The sequence below is a fragment of the Octodon degus genome, unplaced genomic scaffold, assembly GCF_000260255.1.
Source record: "Octodon degus isolate 3935 unplaced genomic scaffold, OctDeg1.0 scaffold00006, whole genome shotgun sequence".
Taxonomy (NCBI): Eukaryota; Metazoa; Chordata; class Mammalia; order Rodentia; family Octodontidae; genus Octodon; species Octodon degus.
The window spans coordinates 30580097-30603300 of record NW_004524582.1 but is presented as its reverse complement, the minus strand read 5'-3'; the positions used below and the strand labels follow the sequence as shown (position 1 = coordinate 30603300).

Sequence of the window (23204 nt, the reverse complement as noted above, 5' to 3'; positions counted from 1 at the left end):
AGAGAGAGAGAGAGAGAGAGAGAGAGAGAGAGAGAGAGAGAGAGAGAGAGATACCCCACTTCTGGCCTTCCTTCTAAAACTAACGGTGCCCTCTGGCCTCTTTCCCACCCCTCTCCCACTGTGACCAGCCCAGGAAGATCTGGGATTCCACCATCTGCCTGGAAGTCACCAAGCTCTGAGTGTGACAGAAGACAGACACAGCCTGGGGCGCCGAGCCTTACAGGTGGCTATCACTCTTGGGGCACAGGACACACCTCCACCTGGAGTTCCGCTCTTCTTGCTGGCCTGAGGCCTTGTCACCCTCCAGCTCTACACCCTCGTGCTAGGGTGGGAACCCACCACTCACCCACAGAGTATCCCTCCGGTCTTTGGTCATCTGGTTTAGTGACTGGCTACTTCTCAGTGATGCCCACAGGCCTGGGGACCACTGCTTAGCAAGGGGTTGCCTCCTCCTTGCATTGCTGGAGGGCAAACTGGAAGAGCTGCCCATCCAGCACCAGCCAGGCGCAGCTCATAACGTGCGCACACCTCTCTGTTCCCTGGCTGCCACAGGTGGGCTGTGCCATTAACGTAGACAGGACACGGTCAGCTTCCTGGAGAACAGTATATTCGTGGCCTCCAGAAATGTCAGCTTTGACTCGCTGAGTGCTCCGGATCTCACTTGGTGTCCAGACTGAGGCCATCATGAGCCCCTTGTTCCATTCCGATCTTAGTTACTGATATCGACAACACCAGAGTCACATGGCACAGAGGGCGAAGCAAGGGTTCCGAGGGGACACAGTTCAAAGAGGCTGAGCGAGAACGAGGCAAAGGCCACATAAATGCACAGAGAAGTCCCTGATGGGGACACAGAAGAAGGTCACAGACTGCAACCTGGTGACAGAGCTGCAGCTAAGGAGGGGACAGATTTCAGTTGGAAGGGGATACTCAAGTCCCAGGCTGGACAGCAGACAGTTTCAAAGATGCCGGCCTAAAGCAGGTGTGTGTGTCCCGCACACTGAGCAGAAGGCCTGAGGGCCGAGGGGGCTTTTCACCTGGAGCTCGTCCTGGGCAAGGCTGTAGCGAGTAGGTGACCAGAGGCAGGGTCAGTCCCGGGCGGGGCTGCCTCTGGTGTGTGTGACAAGCTCACATGTCTAGTTTCTCCCTGTGCTTTGATATGTGCGTGTCCCTGTGTTTCTGATTTAATTCCATAAGTTAATTTTTTATTAGCACCTGAATTATGTATCAGCTTAGCTTGCCTCGTGGTTCTGGCCAGGCAGGTGGTGGCCTCTCCTTGCACAGATGTGGGGCGGGGCCCTTCTACCTTGGTGCTTGCTCTCACCTTCTGCCACTCAGGGCAGACCACTGCTTTGCTGCTCAGGAAAGGTGAAGCCAGCCCCCTTTTGTCCACGGCCACCCCTGCTTGGCCACCTGCCATGGCCACCCGCCACACCTCCATAAATGGCGCCTCTGTGGTCCTCTCTCCATCCAGCCACTCTGGAGCAGGCTAAATTGTGGCATCAAAAAGCTACACCCTGCAGGATCCTACAGCAGTAACTGATTTGGAGCTGACTTCCTAGATGATGAGGCTGAGGAAATCAGGATGAGACCCTCCTGGGTTGAGATGGGACCGGTGTCCCTGTACAAGAAAGAAGAGGAAGACATGAGATGCAGGACACAGAGCAAAAGGCCACGAGTGACACAGCCACAGCCTAGGAGCTCCGGGATGGGCAGAGGCATGGGAAGCGTTCTACCGCACGGCCTCCAGGGGGAGCCAGCCCTGCCCGCCCTAGACGGCCTGGGGCTTCCAGAGCTTAAAGGAAGCACCTTTCTGCTGGTGGGGTGACTTGGTGACGGGTGTCTTCAGCCTAGGAGACCAAAGCACCCTCTGCTGGGCCATCCCAGATTTCAGGGACCGGGAGAGAACAGAGCCAAGTGGGGGAGCTGCCGGCCGCCTCTGCACGGGCCTCCCTCCTCTCCTGCCAGCCACGTTCAGCAGCTGGGCCCCTCCCCCAAAGCTGACCCACCAGAGAACTGGATGGCAGTGGCAGCAGCAGAGCTTAGTGGTGCTGTCACTTTAAGGGACAAGGCACTGGGCGAAGCCAAGCACCTGCTAATTTGTCATCTACTAATGTCCCTGTTCCCATGCTGTGTCGCAGGGCCACCTCATCTGTCAACAGTCCTGTTCAAGGCACCTTAGCGGGAGTCCCAGAAAATTGCCTAGCCAAAGCAGGGGAGAGTATGCCAGCCCTTGTCCCTTGTCCCTGGAAAGCTGCTCCGTGACATGTCAGCCCAGCCACCAGGTTCCACGCAGCTTCTCCATGCAGCTCAGGGGCATCATTATGGCCAGAGCCCGGTGTGTGGGGCGGGATCTGGGCCTTCAGCCAAGTCAAGAGCCTCGGGGTCTCCAGTCGGCCGTCGCCAGCCGCCAAGAGCAGCTTGAAGCTGCCTCTGCAGATGCCCGCACATTTGGCAAGAGCACATGATCCGCAGAGCCACTCTTATCAGGAGGAAACAACCCAGTCTTCTCAGATTTGGCCAGCTTCACATCATCATCCCTTTCCCCCTTTCTGTCGCTCGCTCCTGGTGGCTGACTGCAGCCTGTGCGTGCCGCCAAGCTGAGGAACCCCAGTGCCTTTTGCAGTCGGGGTTTTGCCTGCTTTTGCTCCAGGGCATGGCAATCCCAGCAAAGACCCCGCCAGCCTATCCTTCTCCTCCTCCACCCAAGGGCACTGCACCGATCCCAAGCCGGGCCACCCATCTGTCCCCAGCACGCAAAGTCTTCACTGTCAGACGCAGCTGTTGTGCTCCTCACACTCCACGCAAAGCCCAACACACAGCCTGGAGAGCCGTCTCTCCCACGTGCCTGCCTTTACCAAAATCTGCACGCCTGCTGTGTCCTGGTATTGCCAGCGAGTGGGCTTCAACTTGGACTTGAGCTGATCCCAGGTACCGCAGGCCTGGCAAATGCCAAGGGCCAGGAGCAGGGCAGTGTGTAGTGGGCAAGAGGGTGCCCCGAGGCCAAGATACAGACTCCGAGCCGCACGCCCACCAGGGGCCATCCCAGGGTCACTGGCTGCTTCTGTGAGGTCCCTCCCTACCCCAGGGACCCTGAGGGCTCCAGAGAGATCCAGAGGAGCCTGAGGGCAGCAGCACATCCATGTGCAAAGCAGAGAGTGGCTGATCTTGAGGCCCCACCCAGGGACCATGAACTCGATGCCAGCCCTTGCAGAGGGACCCGTCCCAGCCTTGTACCCTGGATGCCAGACCTAGGGCCGCAGGGCTGGCTCCTCTCTCTTCGGCTTGTAGATGGCATCTTCTCCCTGTGCCCTACACAGTCACCCCTCTGTGTCCTGATCTCATGAGAGCAGCAGGCAATTGGACGGGGACCCACCCTGGTGCCCCATTTTGCCCTTGGTGGCTCTGCAAAGCCCTTCTCTGCACAGCCACCTTCTGCGCTGCAGCGGTTAAGGCTCCGACATATGACACAACTCAGTCCCCAGCACTAAGCATCTCAGCTTGCCCAGTGTGTCCAGGGCCAGGCTGGGAATGAGGACACCTGTGCCTGCCTCAGAGCTGGACAGAAGGATGTGCGAGGTGCCAGGTACACCCCTCCTGGCCCACCCAGAGGCACCAACGCTCACCCGCACCCCTGAACCGCCATTGTCCCAGAAAGGATAGGGGAACTGTGTGATGCCAGGATCCCAGGTCCTGGGCCGCCAGCTCAGCCCACCACATTTCCGGAGCTTATGTCCTGACCCCCGCGCTACTTGTAGCAGTCCCGGCCCCATGTGCAGGTCCCTGGCAGCTCCAGCTGGAACATGGCTCTCTGTGGTCACAGCAGCCGCTGTAGCACCGCCTTGCCCTAGTTCTCCTCCAAACATGGATCACCAGAGCTTGGAGGATGGGGGACTCTGAAGCCAGGGCATGGGACCTTCAGGAGCTCACTAGTGTGAACAGACAAGGACATGGGTGTGACAGAGGGAGGCAGAAGAGAGGACTGAGCAGGACCTGGGGACCGGGAGGCCCCTGCATGCACCGGGTACGAAGGCAGAGTCCTGCAGTGGAAGCCCAGCTCTGCCCACTTCGTATATCAGTATCACTTCATTCAACCTCTGAACCCCAGTTTCCCCACCTGAAATGGGGGGCCAAAGGTCATGCCCACCCCTAGGGTCATGGTGAGAGGAAATGGTGACTGTCACCTGTGCTCAGCACACCCCCGGGTTGTTGTCATTACTGCAATTATTTATGGTAAACTGAAACCTGGACAAAGCAGAGGCAAGAGAGCCTCAGGGCAACCTCTGGCCCAGCGGCGCATCTGGCTGGAGCAGGGATGGCAATGAGGTGGTCAAGACCTCACGGAGCAGCAGGCCCAGGCCCGAGGCCCTGTGCACACAGACATGGCAGGATCAGATCTGCCTGGGATGGACTCACTCTCACTACAGTGTGAAGGACACCCAGGGTCCGAGGTCAAGGAAGGAGGAGGCAGCACTGTGGCCCGGATCTGACATGGGGGATGCCTGGGCCTGGACAGGAACCCAGAGAGGATGCCACAGCGCAAGCGCTGGAACCGAGGAGGGAGGGACAGAGGCTTTGCACCATTACAGCAGCCACAGGTTTGGAGGAATGTCACCGCTGTGTTCCACAGTCCACAGCCTGCACTAGGGACCGTGTGCAGGCCTCTAAGGCATGAGGCTCTGCATAGCCAAGGAGCAGGGGGATGGAGGCAGGGAGACAGCTTCCTGCACCCCCAGCCCATCAGCTCAGCCCCGCGTGAGCCCACACCTGGCGCTTCTCCTCTCCTTGGCAAATAGGGAGAATCTGTCTCCACGTAGGGTGGGAAGGGAGAAAGCAGGATGCCTTCTCCAGGAGGCAAAAATGACGAATGGCCAGGGCCAAGGTTCACGGGGGAGGTTAAAAAACACAGGTCAGGATGATGGTGGAGAGGGAGCACTGTCAGACAAAGTGGGTGGCACTCACAGGCCCGGCACTGGGAAGCCCATCGTGGGCTGACCTAGGGCAGAGCAAGCCAGGAGGAAGGGGTCCCCGCGGGGTCCCCAAGCCAAGGGGGCTTCCTGCTAAATGACCAGACAGCAAGCAGCTGGGCGCAGGACACCCATGTGATTTCTCAGCTGCCGGCAGAATGCTGCAGGCCCTCTGCGCTGGCCCTTGGAGGGCCTGTGGGGCAGGGGTCTGGGGGAACGGGACCCCCAGGATGTGTGCAGCGGCCTGTCCTCATCCACCATTTCACTCTGAGAAACTCAACCTTGGTCTGCAAATATTACCCGGAAAGCTCCAGGGAGCCCAACTGGGCGCTGGGCAGAGTTGCCCGGGGAGATGGCAAGCCATGCTATACTGTCGCAGACAAGACAGAAGGCACCCCTCTGTCAGGGGAACCCACACTGTAAGCACTCCCCACAAGCCCCCAGGCAGCAGCCACCTTGGCGGCAGGTGGGCTGTGGCTGCCACAGTGCTGCAGTTCTGTGTCCCGGGAGCCTATTCTACCCAAGAGCCACGGGGCTCACCATTCAGAGGTGTAAAGACAAGCCTCAATTGCTTGCTTGTTTCCCAACCTAAATAAAGAAGAGCACCCTAGCTGAAACCGTAAAGTTACTGCCAATCTCTTGGCGCTCCGAACTTAGTCTCAGCCCTGTCACAGGTGAGCGGGTAGAGGACACATGCTATCCACAGGGCTCCATGCTGGGCAGGGCTGCAGGCAGCCCCGGGTGCTGGAGCTCTCCCCCAAAGGTGAGGGGGCACGTGTGTGTGCACATGCACACATGCGTGTGCAGGGGAAGCTGCGGGCCACGGGGTCCACGTCCATGAGTTCATGCTGCCAAGGACTGAGCATGTGCAGAGTGCTTTCCTGCCACCCTCGCTAAGTGACACAGAATGATGGCAACCCAGCATTTGCACGGAGTTAGGCGTCGCGAAGAACTGGGAGGTGATTTCGGGTCTATGAGAGAACACCTGCACAGGTGATAGGTGACTATGACTCCACATGATAAGCAGACGAGTTTAGTACACCTTCGGTCTCTTGCAGGGGTCATGGAGCCAGTTCTCCATGGACACAAGGGACAGCTGTGTGTGTGCACACGCATGTGCATAGTGCACTTCCATGAGCACGCACGGGGTGCCTCTTGCCACTGCACCCCTAGGCACCCACTGCACAGTCTCCCTTTCTCCCCTTAAATGAAACCGTTATGTGTGGGGAGCAGAGGCAGCACTGTCACCCCGAGACCCCATCGCCTTGGCTTGGCAGTGCCTTCTTCACACACACCACGTAACGTGTGACTGTGCGTGTAGCGCAGCACACAGGTAGCACGGCACTCCGCCATCTGCATTCTTACCAGAAGCACCCCCTTCCTCTTAGAATTTCCCATCACCACCATTTCGACAAAAATAACACCACATCTTCTAGCACGCGAAGCCTGCCTGGGTTGGTCTCTACCGTATTAGATTCTTCTTCCAGGGGGAATGTGTGCTCAACTTGGGAAATTACTGTCCCGCCCCAAGCACTGGACCAGAGCAGTCTGGTGACAGACAGGACAGAGAGGTGTCCTGCTGATGGGACCCGTGGGTAAATCTGAGATGGCTCCTCGGGTACAGAGGACCTGAATATTTGGGACTGCCCCCTCCCCATGGCTCTCCTGCTGGCCCGGGATGCACAGTGTGGGCTCCTCACAGCAGAAGTCCCCAACAGCCTCTCCTCGCTGAGCCTGGTGATCGCCTCCCTTAGTGTGTGGACCCTCCCTCCAGCTTTCTCTTCAATGCAAAGGCTAGGGCCACCCAGAGAATGGTGGGGGAAGACCTACAGGACCCCATGAGCACCTCAGAAGGACTCTTGTATGGTGGTGCAGGCCTGTCATCCAGGTTGAGACAGGAGGATTACAAATTCAAGCCCAGTTTGGGCAATTTAGCAATTTAGTGAGACCCTGTCTCTACAAGATTTTTACAGGCCTGGGAGTATAGCTCAGGGCAATGGCCCTGGACTCAATCCTAAGTACCAGGGAGAAAGGGGAAAAAAGGGGGAGGACTCTTGTCGGCTCAGTGAGAAAACTCCAACCCCAAAGCCAGTTCTGTCAGGTGAAGTGACACACAGGGAAGGGAGGGAGAAAGCGCCCCTGGGCAGCCTGCAGCCTGCAGCCTGGGCCCCGGTAGCCAGACACCTCTCTCCCACCCACAGAGTAGGGTTGGACTGAATCCTGCCTTCCCCACGACTCGCTATGTGACCTTCAGCAAGTCACTGTGGTGTTTCCGCCTTTGCAAGTGGAATGAATCAAAGGCCTGCGCTGAAGGCATGTGCATTCTCCATGGAAGAGTTAGAAACAAAGTGCTTCTGACTGGCAGTGTTGTTACCTTCTCTTTTCCTGGGACCCAGGGTCTCAGAAACTCCTGGTGGGAGGAGAGGGGGCCACGGACAGCAGCCAGCTAGCTGTACAGCAGCCATCAAGGCCAGGATGGGCCCTGCCACAGCAGCCAAGGGACAGAGCCAGAGCCAGAGCCAGAAAGGACATAGCCAGTCCCTCTGGCCAGCTGTAAATAAACTGCGGAGCCGGAAGAATGCGCCCACAGAAACAAGAGGGAAGCATGTGGCCACCACTCCACCCTCATGGCCAACCAAGACCAGAACCTGGCTCTTACCACAGCTGCCAGGGGGTCAGCAGCCCTGAAGGACCCAGGGCCGGCCCTGAAGACAACAGTCCCAGCCCAGCACTGGCACCTGCTGCTCCATCCTCACACGTGGGTGACAAGGAGAGGGCTCTTGGGAGGCACCCTGAGCTGTGCTCCATGCAGGTGTGAGTTCTGGCCTCCTGCAGGTGCAGGTGGGTGCTGCAATGTGCATGGACACAGAGGGACTCTGTCTTGCCCCTGCTTCAGGGAGTCAAGGGGTGGCAGGACCCTGCTTCCACCCCACCATTCTCGCTGACTCAGGGATGATGCCAAGGGACACGCCTGTGCAGGACTAGGCCATAGTGCTGAGCTCCACTGTTCCCAGGGGTCCTGCCCTTGGCTGGTGGCCTGGGAGGCAGGGCCAATGGGCAAAGGTGGCACCTGGGCGGCGCAAACCAAGCCCTCCAGGGGCTGGCAGCGCCACAGAGTCCACAGGCTAGGGTGACTCTCCCCTTCGCGGGCTGCTCCCAGGAGATGCACAAGGCTGATCTCATGAGGAGCAAAACCACTAACTGGCCAGGCCCAGTATGCCCAGCCCAGCACGGGGCAGGCCGCGTGCTCAGGAGCACAGCCCTGAAGGGGGGCCCATCTGGGAGCCCACACAACAGGGGCAGGCAGAGAAGCAGAGAGCACTGGTCAGTGGGGGTGACCGGACATGGGCACAGCTGGGGACAGCAGGGTGGAGGCCACTCCAGAGAACGGTGGGTGGCCATCCAGCCACAGGGGTCAGCCATGCTAGGCCGGGGGTCCTCAGCCCTGTCCAGAGTGTGAGGAGGAACAGGCCCCAGGTGAGCAATGAATACAAAGAAGCAGACTTGCTGCATGTCCCCAGTGTCCCCAGCCTGTCACGGGATCCCAAAAACACTTCCCAGTGAGAGTTCCTATCCCTGGGGACAAAGAGTCTGCAAAACATGTCTGAAGCCACTCTACTGACACACGGCTGAGCCAACTCTCAAAGCCCGGCTCTTGATAACGGTGCTTCCTTGTCTCTCTGGCCATAGGGAGTCGCAGAAGGTCACTGAATGTGGGAGTGGCTGTCGCTCGGCATAGGGCTGGGTGGAGAAGAGAAGGTGCTCGTGGAGCCATGGGGCAGACAGGACCAGTGATGCCGGGCTCTGCGGCACCTGAGATGCACCGCATGTCCCATGCCGAGGCGGGGCCGGGGTGGCCCTGGGCAGCCCGCTGGTTGCTCTGCTCCAGGCCCCGCCCCAGCTCACCCGTGCACCTGGCTCCCCTCAGCCCAGCACGCTTCACCTTTCTGGAATGAAAGCCCAGGCACAGGTACGGGGAGCCACTTGCTGTGGTCCCCCAAGCCGGTGGGAGGCGAGGAACCAGCCAGTCCCAAGCAGAGGCCCTCATGGCCGCTGCTCCGACCCAGAAGTCAGCACTGCCCTGAAGAGCAACCCCCACGCCCATCAGTGCCGCTGTCATTCCCAGAGCCCAGGAACCCACCACAGCCTTGAAAGCTGCTGAGGCTGGCGAGTGACCCTGCCTTCTCGTGCCACACTCCCGAGGAGCAGGTGTAGCATGTGACAGTGTCACCCAGGGACTCTCCCAGCCACTGCAGGGGCTAAGAAGGAGGCTGGGGGCCTCTCTGCCCCAGCCTGGCAGGTGATCCTTTCGGCAGGAAGCCACCACCCATGCCTTGGCTCATCCAGCTCCCACAGCCACCAGGCCTGGACTTGCATCGAGGTGCCTCGCTGCCCTCACCAGTGGGCACAGGTGCATGCAGAGGGCTGGCACAGTCGGGAGGCCGCAGGGAAGAGGCATCCTGAGTGGAGCCCTGAGCCGTGAGCAGGATGTGGGGGCCAGAAGAGGCCGGCCGGAGACACGGCTTCGGCTCAGGGGTCGCTTGAGCAGGCCGCCTTGGCATCCTCCAGGGGCATCTGCTGCGGTCTGCAGCGCGTGACCAGGGGACACTCAGGGCACGTTCTCCACGTCAGGATGCGTGACTCCTGGTCAGTGAGGTTCCACACCGCATCCGCTGCACGGCGGACCACCGCAGGAGGGCGGCGGCAGTGAGGAGGCCGCAGTGGGGCCAGGCCACACAGGCTCCCTTGCATACCTGCTGCTCAGCTCTGCCGAGAACCTGAAGCTGCTCTAAAACAGTCTTCTGAAAACTGGGGAGGCGCCCACGGTGCAGATTAACCTCCACCCCATGTCTCGGAAGCAGGGAGCTGCAGAGAAGTGAGCCAGCACGGGAACAGGCTTTTCTCAGAAGAATCTCAGGCCAAGTATTTTTTAATTCTTTTTCTTCTTGGAAAAACAAGTCCAGTTTCAAGCCTGCATTCTTGGCAACCTGGTCGCAGGGCTCTGCCCCAGGCCCTCGGCACTGCGGAACGATGCTCCCAACAGAAGGCCCAGGATGGCCAGTGGGGACAGGGCCAGGAGTGAGAGGCCACGGGGCGGAAGGAAAGGCGCGCTGCCACTGCACGCCTACTGTGGGCAAGCCCCACCCAGTGCCCCCCCACGCCCGCCTGCTCGGTAGCCCACATCCCACGCCTCCTGAAGCGGAAGTTCCTCCACGTCACAGCCGCTCCTTTTAGTCAACACAATAAAGCTCCTACTGTGTGCGAGCACCCCAGACACTTCCACGCACACCCACTTAGTGACCTGCAGCACATATTACTGCAGGCACCTTTCCAGACATCCTCGGGAGAGTGACAGCATCCTTAAACCCTCTATGGCAAGCCCTGACATACGCAGTGATGCCCAGGAAAGACAGGGCGACCTGGAAATCCAACTACTTCCTTAACATCGTCCATCTTTTGGGTGATTATCCAAAATGCTTCACTGTGGGAACAGACAACATGGGCTCCTGCAGACGCAGTGGATCCGAGTCTGCCTGCAAGGGAAGCCTGTGATGCTGACAGGCCCGGGATGCGCCGGGCCACCCGAGGGCATCTGGAGAACCACCCAGCTCTGGGGAAACTGTTGCCTCCTGTCCGGGGGAACGTGGGCTTTGTGCTCACCAGGGAGGACCTCACCAAGGTCAGGGATGTGCTGCCTGTTCCTGCAGCCACCGCTGCTGCTCCTGCCGCTGCAGCAGCCCCAGCCACGGTGGAAGCCAAGGAAGCATCATGCGAGTCAGACGAGGATACTGCATTTGGTCTCTCTGACTGATTACCAAAAAGCAAACCACTCAGCCTGACTGACTGGCAAAGCAAGGAATAAAGTCATAATTCTCTTTCAAAAAAAGAAAAAGAAATAATACGCTCTGATCACAGGACCACACTTCAGCTGGCTGGAGTCACCAGTGACGTGCCAGCCATGAGCGAGCACCACCAGGCACTTCAGCACGAGCCAGTCTGGAGACCTGAATGCAAAACCGCTCAAACGTGATGACACCCGCAGGCCAGCGTGGACAAGACACCTGTGATGTAGATGGCGACACTCCGTGTCCTTGGGCAAAGGAATTAAACTGCTATGACTGGGGCTGGTGAGATGGCTCAGTGGTCTAAAGCACCTACTTAGAACAAGCTAAGCTAAGCAAAAAAAACACAGGGACCGCGGTTCAATCCCCCAGCACCACATGCCAGACAGCCCCGCCCCCTGGTGGGCTGAGCTGGCCACACACAAAATGAATGAATGAATGAATGAATGAATAAATAAATAAATAAATAATTCTTAAAAAAAAAAATAAATAAACTGCTATGACTTATTTTCTCATCAAGAGAGTGAACTTTCTTCCTACATCAGGATAGTTAGTCAGAAGAGCCTAACACTTGTCTTAAGACATGGGGCGGGGGGACAGCGACAGCATCACTTCGTGCAGACAGCCCTGATGAAGGAGGCCTTGTAGGACAGTGCCAGCTGCTGGCCAGGGCACAGAGCAGCAGGCAGGAGGCCTGGGACGGGCAGCTCAGCCCTTCAGCGCGGTCTCTTCGTGCCACTGGGACCACAGCGGAAGCTCGACACCAGCCCAAAGAGGCGCAGAGGGACTCCTTGGCCAGCGGACTCTCACGGCACAGACAGCAGACAGAGGAGCTGGGGCTCCCTGAAGCTGCCCTGTCTTCCGGGTTTGTCCAGCCACACCATGGAGGCTGCACCACTGTGAGCTGCTCAGGACTTCTTCCATGTCACAGCCCGGTTGTGGAGAGCAGCCACGCCTCTGGCTCCGGCCACCAACACTCCCCAAGCACCCGGTGGTCACCTGCTGGGACAAACGTGGCCAGCTTGGCCTGTGGTGACGCACAGGGAAGGCTTCAGTGTTCTCCACGCCTGGAGGTGGCAGCTATCTGCACTGCACGCTGAAAAACCAGAGTTAAAATATTATACCCCAAACATGGAAGGTTTCCCTCCAGAAATCTCCTCGGATGGAAAACGCCACAAAACACTAGAAAGGGCGGCTATGTTTACTTCAGTCAGTTTGCAGATGAAACATGTTTGAGCCTCTGCAGGCCACAACAGACTTCTGGCTCCTGCTCCGTCCCTGCTTGGTCCCCGTGGCCACAACTGTCCCCACCCATGGGCATACCCAGCCTGGCCTGCCTGCTCTGCTTCTCCACCCTCACCCCAGCCCCTGCAGGCTGCCCACCTCATCAGCCCGGGCACTGACCTGATCCCAAGACATGCCCCCAAGATTCCCCCACGTGAAGCCGGGAAGAATCCTGGATCCTTGCTTGCTCTGGGATCTGAGTTCTAAGGACCTCAGACCACAACTTGCTGCCTGACAGAAAGCTGAGGCTGAGGCAGGCAGACTCAGAGGCGAGAGAGCTAAGAACAGGCGCCCAGAAGCAGCCCGGCACCAACAGATGCACGAGCTGTCCACTGCCCAGGGTAAGAGCAGGGTGTGTGGCCTTCCTGTCACCTGTGTGGCGCCCCTTTTTTGAGAAGCGTTTGGCCTCTGGAGACCCGGATTCGGGCAGAAGCTTCGTGAGCAGTGGCGCAGCTCCCAGATCTCGGTCTCCCCACCTATAAAACAGTGATTCCCGGTCACTTCTCAGCACCCACAAGCGGTTAGAAGGGCGGCTGGATGCAACGAGGTCTCCACCCGGAGTGCACCCCCAGGCCCTGGCTCCACACCTGTCACCTCTGATACCCAACACTAGACACCCAAAAGGTGCATTTGACAAGCTCTGGTGGGTCTGTGCCTGACAGAACTGACAGCAGGGTCCCCAAGGTGTCCACACCTGTGTCCGCAGCACCATTATTCAGTGGGTACAGATGGAAGCCCGCAGTACCCCCAACAGTAAGCGACATGTGGCATCCACTTGTGCATGCCATGGGTAGAAACGGAAGTTCCAACACACAGTGCGTGGCACGGGTGAAGCGTGAAGGGGGTGACGCTTGGGACCCAGTGTTTGGTGGGAGCCAAGTTCATTTCGCAGCAGAGGTGGCGGGACCGCGAATGGATGGAACAAGGCCTCACAGTGTGATGACCGCTCAGGCAGTTCAGCTGGAAACTTTTATGTTGTGTGCATTTTATTACAGCTTTTTTAAAACCCTGAAAGGTATGACTTGGAATACCTCAAACGATCGCATGAGATGACTTAAGCAAGTGGAATAAGAAAGCCCACAATTCATGATTCACTGTGTGAAGATCAATCCTGGACTCATGACAGGAGTCACCTGACCTTCACAAAACACCATTGGCAAGTTGTGGGTGCCCAGCCAGACAGCGCCCAGCTGGGAAGCCACAGCGCGGTCATAGCATATGGCCAGAGCTTTGTCACGGCCTGAGCACGGGCCGTTCTCCCCCTGCGGGCAGCCGGTGGCAGAGTCCGCCTTCTTAGCAAGTGTGAACAGCCAAGGCACAAGGCGCTTCTGTGGCCCATCAAGAGCACGGCCTCGGGCTGAGCCAGGCTCCCGGCAGAGCCCTGGAGCCTCCTTTCTGCTTCTGCAGAGCTGTGACGTCCACAGCAACGGAGCCTGCGACCCAGAGAGCCTTTCAGAGTCATTCTAGCACTCACGTGTGGCTCCATTTTTGTCAATATAAGCATTTTAGTTTTGCAATTATTTTTAAAATAATTGCAAAAATAATTTTTAAAATAATTTCAAGTCAAATATTGCAGCAGAACATTGTTGTTTTTTTGGTTTTTGGGGTGTTTGTTTTGGCAAAACCAGGGATGGAACTGAGGCCCTTGTGCTTGCCAGGGAAGCGCTTATCCTACTGAGCCATCTCCCTGGACCTGAACATTGTTTTTTTAATTTTATTTTTTATTTCAGAATGTTCTACTATATGAGAAGTCTGGATTCAGTAAAGTGAAAAACTCCGCACAGGTCTTTGTTGTGTGCAAAGATCTCACCCAGCCCGTGTTCCTGGGGTCTGCACTGACGCTGGGAGGTGCACACCAGCCTCATACAGCTGAGGTGTGGTGAGGGTCCATCCAGCTGGAGAGTGATGCTCAGGCCATGAACCAGGCCCTCGCTCTAGAGTCACCCAGCACAAGGTCACGTGTCCTGGTCACGGGAGTCACGGCCCCTTCCTCTTGAGCGCTGGGCTCCCCTCACACCTGGCTCATCACAGTGCCTGGATCCCTTCTGTGGAGGGGGTTGGCGGGGCCTCCTGACCTCGCAATGTAAGGGCAGCTGGAACTCACTGTTTCTGAACCAGTCCCAAGCTCCTAACCCCAACCAGGGTCCCCCGCATTGCTGAAGGGATGGGTGCAGGAAGGGTGTGTGATGGAGGTGAACCGTGGGGCAGCACGGATCAGCGAGCCTTTCATGGTCACTGCCCTTCCGGGCATGATAGTTGTCACAGGCTCACTTGTCACCTATTCAACCTGCAGCTTTTGGATGCTGGCTCTGCCCAGGTGGTAGCAACACGGAGGGCATAAGGCAGATGGAGCCCCCGGCTTTGCGGAGCTGAGGAAGGGCAGAGAGCAATGCTGAGGGTGACAGTGAAGGTCTCCGCCGCCCACGGCAGCCAGGCCCACTTTCAGAAGAGAGGCACACGTGAGCAGCCTCAGGTACCCAGCACTTCGTGTGCCTCAGTGCATCCCACCACCTTCCTGCAGGGACACAGCGTGGGCTTACACACAGAAGCAGAAGCTGAGGAGCCGAGACGTCAGAGCTCTTCAAGGCCTCAGCTAGCTGTGGCTGAGCTGGACCTTGATTTGGCCAGTCTGGCCCAGAGCCCTCCTCCCACGACCCCACCAGCCCCAGGCATGCAAGACAGAGCCCACCTGCATGAGGCCCCTGAGGCAGCCAGGGCAGGGAAGGGCAGGGAGCACCCAGCCTGTCAGAGATGGAGAGGACCCTTCCTGTCTGGAAGGGAGGAGGCGAGTCTCAGACAGGGTCTAAAGCATGTGCAGGCTGGAGATAAACCCTTTTCAACCTGTCAGGCATTTAGGGGCTGGGACATGAAGAAGCTAAGCTTAGGGGAAAGTAAGGGCCAGAGCTGGGTGTGGTAAGACAGAAGGATCACAAGTTTGAGTCAAGTCTGGGCAAGTCACCTAGACCCTGTCTCAAAATTTAAAACAAAACAAAACAAAATTTAAAGACTAGATATAGCTTACCAAGAAGGATCTGGGTTCAATCCCCAGTACCATGAAAGAAAGAAAGAAAGAAAGAAAGAAAGAAAGAAAGAAAGAAAGAAAGAAAGAAAGAAAGACAGACAGACAGACAGACAGACAGCGAGCCAGATCCAGCAGCACCTATAATTCATGCTAAGCTGAGATGTCTGATCCCAAAGGCAATGCGAGGCACTGAGGTTCTAGCAGGGTTTGCTAGTCAGATCTGCCCTTTAGGAAGCTGGCTCTGGCTACTCTCTGAGAGCGGGTTACAGTAGAAAGACTAAGGTAGGACAGAGCAGTTTTGGACCAAGAGAGTGACAGCAGTGACCTGGTCCAGAGCCATAGCTTCCAGGCCAGGCAGAAGTGGACAGACCCATTTCTGTGTACTTCTGTCTAAGATGGAGGTCCACTCCAGAGGATGTGTCACTCCCCTGTCCTCTCACAGACTTCTGGCTTCCTGTGCCCCTTAACCCATCCCCAATAAAGAGAAGGCTGAATGTGGCTGCCCTCCCTCAAGGGGACCAACACAGCCCGCGGCTGAGGTACACTTGGCACTCCAGCACTTGGCACTGCCACAAACACGACCTGAGTGGTTTTAAAACTGGAGGGTCGGGCCCAGGATGTTGCTCAGTGACAAGCACCTACCTGGCAGGCACAAGGCTCACTATGCATATGAAAGGGCAGCTCCTCCCCAGCACAAGGCTGCGCCTGCTCCACACCCAGGCACACTGAGCCAGCCACCAAGTCTGGGCATGGTAGCACACACCTGTAATCCCAGCACTAGGGAGGCTGAAAACAGGAAGATCACTATGAGTCTGAGCTGCGTAGTAAGACCTTGCATCAAACACATAATTTTTTTTTAAAAAAGGACAGCTCCTGTTTGGGGTCTCCAAACCAAATGACAAAAAGTCACAAGCCACACTCAGAGTACTTTGTGAAACACAAAGATTTCTGACATTTCTTAAGCTGCCCATTGTAGCGGTCAGTTTCTGCAAATCAGGACGCAGGACCCAGCACTCACAACCTGAAGGGGAGGCTAGCTGGGCCAGCTGCTCCAGGGATTCAGGCCATGGTCAGCTGGCTTCAAGCTGAAACATCGGGGTGTAAGGGGGTGGGGGATGGAGCAGATATGCTCATTCCTGGTGGCCAGGAAGTGGCCAGGGACCAGACAGAGCCCCCAAGAACACAGTGCCATGGCCACCCGGACACATAGGAAGTGTTTCACTAATCTTAACGCAGTTGCTTTCAGTCAAGGGTTCTTTTGCTCAATATAAATAAAAATCATGAACCAACATAGTACAGCTGCTGGTGGCCCTGATGCCACAGGTCAAGCCTAGGTAACCCTGGATGCTGTTGGTTGACTCTGGCTGTTATTGGTCTCTGCCACTGCCAACCACCGTTCAACCCCAGCTCTGCCAGTTGCTGCCGTCACTGATCTTCACCAGCTGGTGGCCGCTAGAGCTCATCAAGGCTAACGACCCCACGTGCACTGCTTTTTCTTTTAAATCAACCACTCTGTCCACACTGCTCAGGATCCAGAGTACAGAACCAGCAAGCCCATACATACTACCTGACCAATAAATCACAAGCAGCTTTACAGGACCACCACAGTGAGGCTTTAACCAGACTTACAAGGCAGCTCTGGGGCTAGTACATCAGAGGGAGCCCTCCTAGACTAGCTTGGCACGTGTGAAACAGGGGCTGCTTACTTAGCATGTTTCCTCCAAAATAATCAGAAACAGAAGCCCTGGCTGTTGCCATGGTGATGGCCCGCCTCCTGGAGAAGACTGCACCTCACTCGGCTCCTGCTCAGCGGCCGAGCTGCAGTGTCAGGTACAGCAAGATGATGGAGCTCTAATTTTCAAAGGTGATTATTTTCTGGTTAGGTCTTATTTTCAGGGAAAGATAATAACAGCTGCACTCCTATGGTTGGTCCAAGCAGATGCGGGGTGTCCAGGTCAGCCACAGTTGTCATGATGGCAGTTTATTGGAAGTTCAAGGTGACACAAGCTCTTTGACAGTTATCACATCCCTGAAAAAAACATAACTGAAACCAGGGAATCTTCAGAAGGGTAAAGGCCGTCGGTCACATCTTACAGGGGATTGGGGTGCTTGGGTGTTACTAAAGGGCTCATTCCCTTCCATCGCTGCCTCATTAGGGGCTGACCCCCCACTTCTTCCACCACCTGGAGCAGGAGGCGTCAGGGAGGGTGTCGTGGCTGACACATGGCACATCCCATCAGAATGGCCCAAAAGCAGCTGTCAAGCAACCTCAGGACAAGAGGCAAATTGTTCTGGTCCATCCTCCACGGCCCAAGGGGCACAAAGGGAAGGGAGGGGGTGTGGCAACCTTGCTCACAAGGCCGGTGCCCTCTTCCCCTCCCCTCCCCTCTGAGCCTGCCGAGCTGCTCTCGTTAGCATCCTCAGCACTCTGCACAGCGCTGCTCCGCTGTCTGCAGCTGACTAACTTGCTCTCCCTGAATCAGGCTGACAAGGACCTAACGTGCACGTCTGCAAATGTTTTGTTTGTGATCACAGCCAGTGCTCCAGGGAAACGGGATGACTTCAGGTGGTCTGTGGCTGTGAGTTGGTGGCCACAGGGTCTATCTAAAGTGTGGCCCTGATTTTCATCTGTTGATTATTCTCTCCATTCACCTGAGAATGTGACCCAGGCACCCAGAGTGACTCACTCACCTCGTGTTCTTTCCTGTAGACGCCCTCGGTCACCAACTAGCATCCCAGCAGATCCTTTCGGTGTTCACAGAGATGTTTATGAAGAACACCTGCAAGTTCATGGCTGCAGACAAGCATTTATGGTCTTGAAAGATTCTCGCATGCAGCAGGGTCACTGCTGTGACTCAGAGGGCCATGCCGACAGCTTGAAGAGACCCCAAAGCCAGGCACCTGGAGCCAAGACTTCGCCAACCAACCAGACAAACTGAACTGATCGCGTGCTCGCAAACTGTGAGACCCTTGGCCACGGCCTTGTGGACTCCTAGATTTGGGGTCACACTTTCTGACTTACTGGCACAGAAATGGTGCATTTTTAGTCGGACACTAGGAATCCATTGAGTACTTGCTCTACCCCAGGATGAACAGCAGGAAGAATGAGGAAAGAGAGGAGAGACAAAAGCTGGGTGAGGAGAACTCTTCTCTCTTGAGTAAAGGAGAGGACCTGCCCAAGGCCAGCAGAGCACTTTTTATACCCTAGAGAGAGTAGTGATTCAGCCTCTCCACTCAGCAATCAGCTCGCAAGCTGCACCAGCGCTTCGAGGTGCTGCTGCCCTCGGGCTGCACGGGTAATTGCTTTCCTGCTTCAGCCACTCCCCACAGGACACTGTGGTGCCTGCCTGGAATCCTAGCACTTGGGAGGCTGTCAGGAGGACTGCTGTGAGGTTTTGTTTAATTCTACGTATTTGGTATAGGGTCTCACTATGCAGCTTGGACTCATAGTGATCCTCCTGTTTTCAGCCTCCCCAGCGCTGGGATTACAGGTGTGTGCCACCACGCCTGGACTTGGTCCCAGCTCAGCATGCCTGAGCATGGGGCCAGCACAGCATATAGTACCAGGGATCAAACCCCAGTCCCTGCGATTGCCTAAGCAGGCACTTAGTCCACTGAGCTATCTCACTGGCCTGATTGCTGTGAGTTCAGTCAGCCTGGTATACACAGTGAGACCCTGTCTCAAAAAAACAAAAGAACAATCAGTGTGGTGATTTCAGGCTACAGCTTTGCCCCTTTGAACTTTGTCTCTGGTGATGCCTGTGGGTGTCCTGGTGACACTTCTGCAAGGTCCACGTGGCCCAGGTATGTTTGCCCCTGGAGTGATTCACTGAAGTTTCCAGCAGGTGTGCAGCTCAGAGCCACCCGGCTCAAGGGCATGGCCTTAGTTATGAGGAGCCCGGATGTAGCTGTCTTTTCTGTGATTTGCCCTCAATGCTGTATCATTGCTACTTGTAAAGATTTCAGGACCACATCAGAACAGAACAAAGGCTGCCTTCTCTCTGGCCCTTGTGTGGGCAGCGTGGCTGCATGTCCACTGGTGAGTGGACACACAGAGTTGGGATCACAAGTAAATCTTTGCTTCAAGCCCATGTTGGAGGTCAGGGATCACTTCTCACAGCAGCATAATTGAGCAAGCTGCCATCGCTATCCCAGTGGAAGATGCAGGGAGGCTGGGAGAAAGTCATTCAGTTCAGCCTCCATGAACACCTGGGACGTGGGTCCCAGAGCCAGGGTCACAGCAGAGGACAGCTCCTTCCCAGCTCTGGCTCCTGAGAAAACATGGAGTGACCAGCAAAGGCTTCACAGTCGGAGGGTGTGTGGCAACCCCAACAGCCACCTCTAGGTCCAGCAGTCAGAGCTGTGCTGTGGGGGGAAGGCAAGAGGCCCCGCGCTGATACCTGCCCAGACGACTTCTCATCTTTGCGGTGGCTTGGACAGAGGAGGATGGAGAGAGAGGGACCCCTAGAGGAGGAGAGGCCTGCTACCTCCTGCCGCCACTCTCTTCTCATGGCAGGGAATGCAGCTGCTGAGCTGCCAGCCGCAGTGCCTGGGCCAAGGGCTCGCAGCCGGCCTCCGCTCCAGCAGCCCTGGGCCTGGCGCCCTCTCATTTCCTACAGCTGTCTGCAGCCTTGCCGGGCCCTGCAACGTGGCCTTGGGAGCCAGACACATTGGTCAAGCTCAGGCAAAAGACAGCCAGTGCTCGTGGTCTGTGCCTCACCTCTACACACAGGCACCCCACTGAGAAGGGCCTGGGTGCCCCTCTGCGGGCCCAGCTCCCTACCGCCGGCGTCAGGGAGGAGGCTGAGGGGTAAATCTCTGCTCACACCCTGCCTCGAGTGGACCACAGGATCGTTGCCAAAGTGTGCTATCCAGACTGCAGTTTTCTTGGCAGATCAGCACGGGCCCTGGAAATTCTCAAGGTGTTTTGTGTTAAGAATGTTTTATAGCTTGAGAGAAAAGACAGGGAGGAGGAAAAGGGCAGTGAGAGGAGCTGACAGAGGGAGGAACAAGAAGGGACGGGTTGATGCTGTAAGACCCCGGGATCCATTCAGTCCACAGTCCAGGCTCTCGGCCCGAGCTCAGAACTGTGAGCAGCAAGCTCGGGCAGCAGCTTGAACGCAGGTTGTGCTTCCTACCAGGATGCCCAACACAGGCCTACTGCGCTCGTAGGAGGGTTTTGGAAAGCAGTCGTGCTCACCACGATACTACCAATGCAGTAGTTTTGAAAGGTTAAGATCATGGGGCTCAGAGCTGACAGCTGAGGAGGCAAAGCCAGGTGGGCAGAGGCAGTCCTGGGGGCGGGGCTAGTGGGAGGAGACTTCCTGGGGGCGGGGCTTATCGGAAAAGGCAGCCCTGGGGGCGGGGCTGGCGGGAAGGGGCAGTCCTGAGGGCGGGGCTGGCGGGAAGGGGCAGCCCTGGGAGCCTGAACGGCTCCATCTCCTTCCCTGGCTCCTCCCCTGATCTCTTAGCTTCCCGTTCTCCATGCTCTGAGCAGCTCTCCTCCGCCAGGCCCCTTTGCCATACTGTTTCTGCTTCAAGCCAGCCAACTACAGGCTCAAATGGGAGCCAAAATAAACCTCTCCTCCCCCTGGTGTGGGCATCTGGCACTGAGTCCCAGCAACAGGGAAGTGCCCAGGACAGGGGTGAGGGTGGGGAGGGGGACACTCCGGCCTCCTCTTCCCGAGCTCTTTCTCCAAATGCTCTGACCTGAGTCTTAATGTGCTTGATGCCCACACAGGATCTGCACTGCCCTGAGATAGGGCTGGGTCCTGCCAGTGCCTGGCACAGATGTGAAGTCTCCTGGGCAGGTACCAGCGTGGGGCCTCTCTCCCTCCCACAGCACGGCTCTGCACGTGCGTGTCCCCTTCCCACTCAATCACATTTGCAGCTCGCAGACACAGGCCTGGGGGATGGGGACCACGAGAGAGGGCACCACAGTGGGGACCACAGCCAGGACCTGCCCATCACTGACAGGCGGGCCCACCCAGAAGAGCCTGCTGGGGTTGCCACACACACTCCGACCACGAAGCCTTTGCTGGTCACTCAGGAAGGCGCTGTCCTCTGCTGCGACCCTAGCTCTGGGAACCATTCACGGAGGTTAAACGGAGGGACTTCCTCCCAGTGCTGGCTGTGCTGACTGCTTTGATTTATGAAACGCGTCTGGGTTATAAAGCCTCGGAAACCACGGAACCACAGAGCACCGAGCAGGTGACAGATGACCAGATGACTGCCGCTGCACGTCTGCTCCTCAGGACCAAAAGCCCAAGTGACACTGCATTCTGGGAACTCATCAGCCCCAGCACAGGGGCCAGGTGGGGATACTGACCAAAGCCCCGCCTCCCCGTCCCCAGATGCGGCCCCTACCCAAGCCCCCTTCCAGTTAGCTGCTTTCCTCCGAGGCACCAAGAGAGTCAGTTTGCAAGCAAGGAGACACAGATGCAGCGACACCACTGGCAGAAGGAAACCGGGTGGGAACGGACAGCAGTGTGTGGGCTGTAGGGCCCAGGGAGGGCAGGAGGGCTTCCTGGAGAGGAAGAGCCAGGATGAGCCAGTACAGAGCAGAGGGGAGGGGAGGAAAGCCAGAGCAGGCACTGTGGGCTGCACCACGGCTAGGACTGGGCGAGGGCTGCAGGGCGAGGCTCCCCGTGGGGTCCCTATGGAGGGCTGCAATGTGGGGAACGTCATCCCCAGCTGAAGGTAAGCACTAGGGATAACCAGGTCGCCCTCAGCAAAGGTCAGAGGGAGCAGTGACTAAGAAGGAGGGGGAGAAGATGGCGGAATCGTAACATCGAGCGGTCGGTGTGAGTGACTTACTGGGTCGACTTAGGTTCCCGTCTCCACGGCAGCAGGGATCGCTGAGAGAAGAGCGCCTAGGGTCGTTGCCCAAGATGCCGAATATCAAAATTTTCAGCGGCAGCTCCCACCAGGATTTATCCCAGAAGATTGCGGACCGCCTAGGCCTGGAGCTGGGCAAGGTGGTGACTAAGAAATTTAGCAACCAAGAGACGTGTGTGGAAATTGGTGAAAGTGTACGTTGAGAAGACGTTTACATTGTTCAGAGTGGTTGTGGTGAAATCAACGACAATCTCATGGAGTTTTTGATCATGATTAATGCCTGCAAGATTGCTTCAGCCAGCCGAGTCACTGCAGTCATCCCGTGCTTCCCTTATGCCCGGCAGGATAAGAAGGATAAGAGCCGAGCTCCAATCTCAGCCAAACTTGTTGCAAATATACTGTCTGTAGCAGGTGCAGATCACATTATCACCATGGATCTACATGCTTCTCAGATTCAGGGCTTTTTTGATATTCCAGTGGACAACTTGTATGCAGAGCCAGCTGTCCTGAAGTGGATTAGAGAGAATATCTCTGAATGGAGGAATTGTACAATTGTCTCACCTGATGCTGGTGGAGCCAAGAGAGTTACCTCCATTGCAGATCGGTTGAATGTAGACTTTGCTTTGATTCACAAAGAGCGGAAGAAGGCCAATGAAGTGGACCGCATGGTGCTGGTGGGAGATGTGAAGGATAGGGTGGCTATCCTTGTAGATGACATGGCTGACACTTGTGGCACGATCTGCCACGCAGCTGACAAACTTCTCTCAGCTGGCGCAACCAGAGTCTATGCAATCTTGACTCATGGAATCTTTTCTGGCCCAGCCATTTCTCGTATCAACAATGCATGCTTGGAAGCAGTAGTAGTCACCAATACCATACCTCAGGAGCACAAGATGAAGCACGGCTCCAAGATACAGGTGACTGACATCTCCATGATCCTCGCAAACGCCATCAGGAGAACCCACAATGGGGAGTCTGTTTCCTACCTGTGCAGTCATGTCCCTTTATAACGGAGTAACTTCTAGAGTTTTTTAAACATAAAGTGAACCCACCCCCTGTTTTCCGTTGATATTCTATGACAAATTTGGAAGACCCAGCTTGCTCTTAGCTCTCCACATCCCACATTAGGTACATTATTAGAGTTTATCCTAAATTGGGACAAGCCAGATTGAGACTGCTGGGATTTCCTATCTGTATTGCCTCATTCTGCCTTGATGGTTTTGCGAGCCTTGCAGCATTAACTAGAGCTCAGTT

At 56.6% G+C, this 23204-nt stretch overlaps 1 pseudogene; it reads left to right on the top strand.

Annotated features, from left to right (window-relative positions):
* The first annotated feature begins 21889 nt into the window (after nucleotides 1–21889).
* On the top strand, nucleotides 21890–23198 carry LOC101589062 (annotated as a pseudogene).
* Nucleotides 23199–23204: the final 6 nt, after the last annotated feature.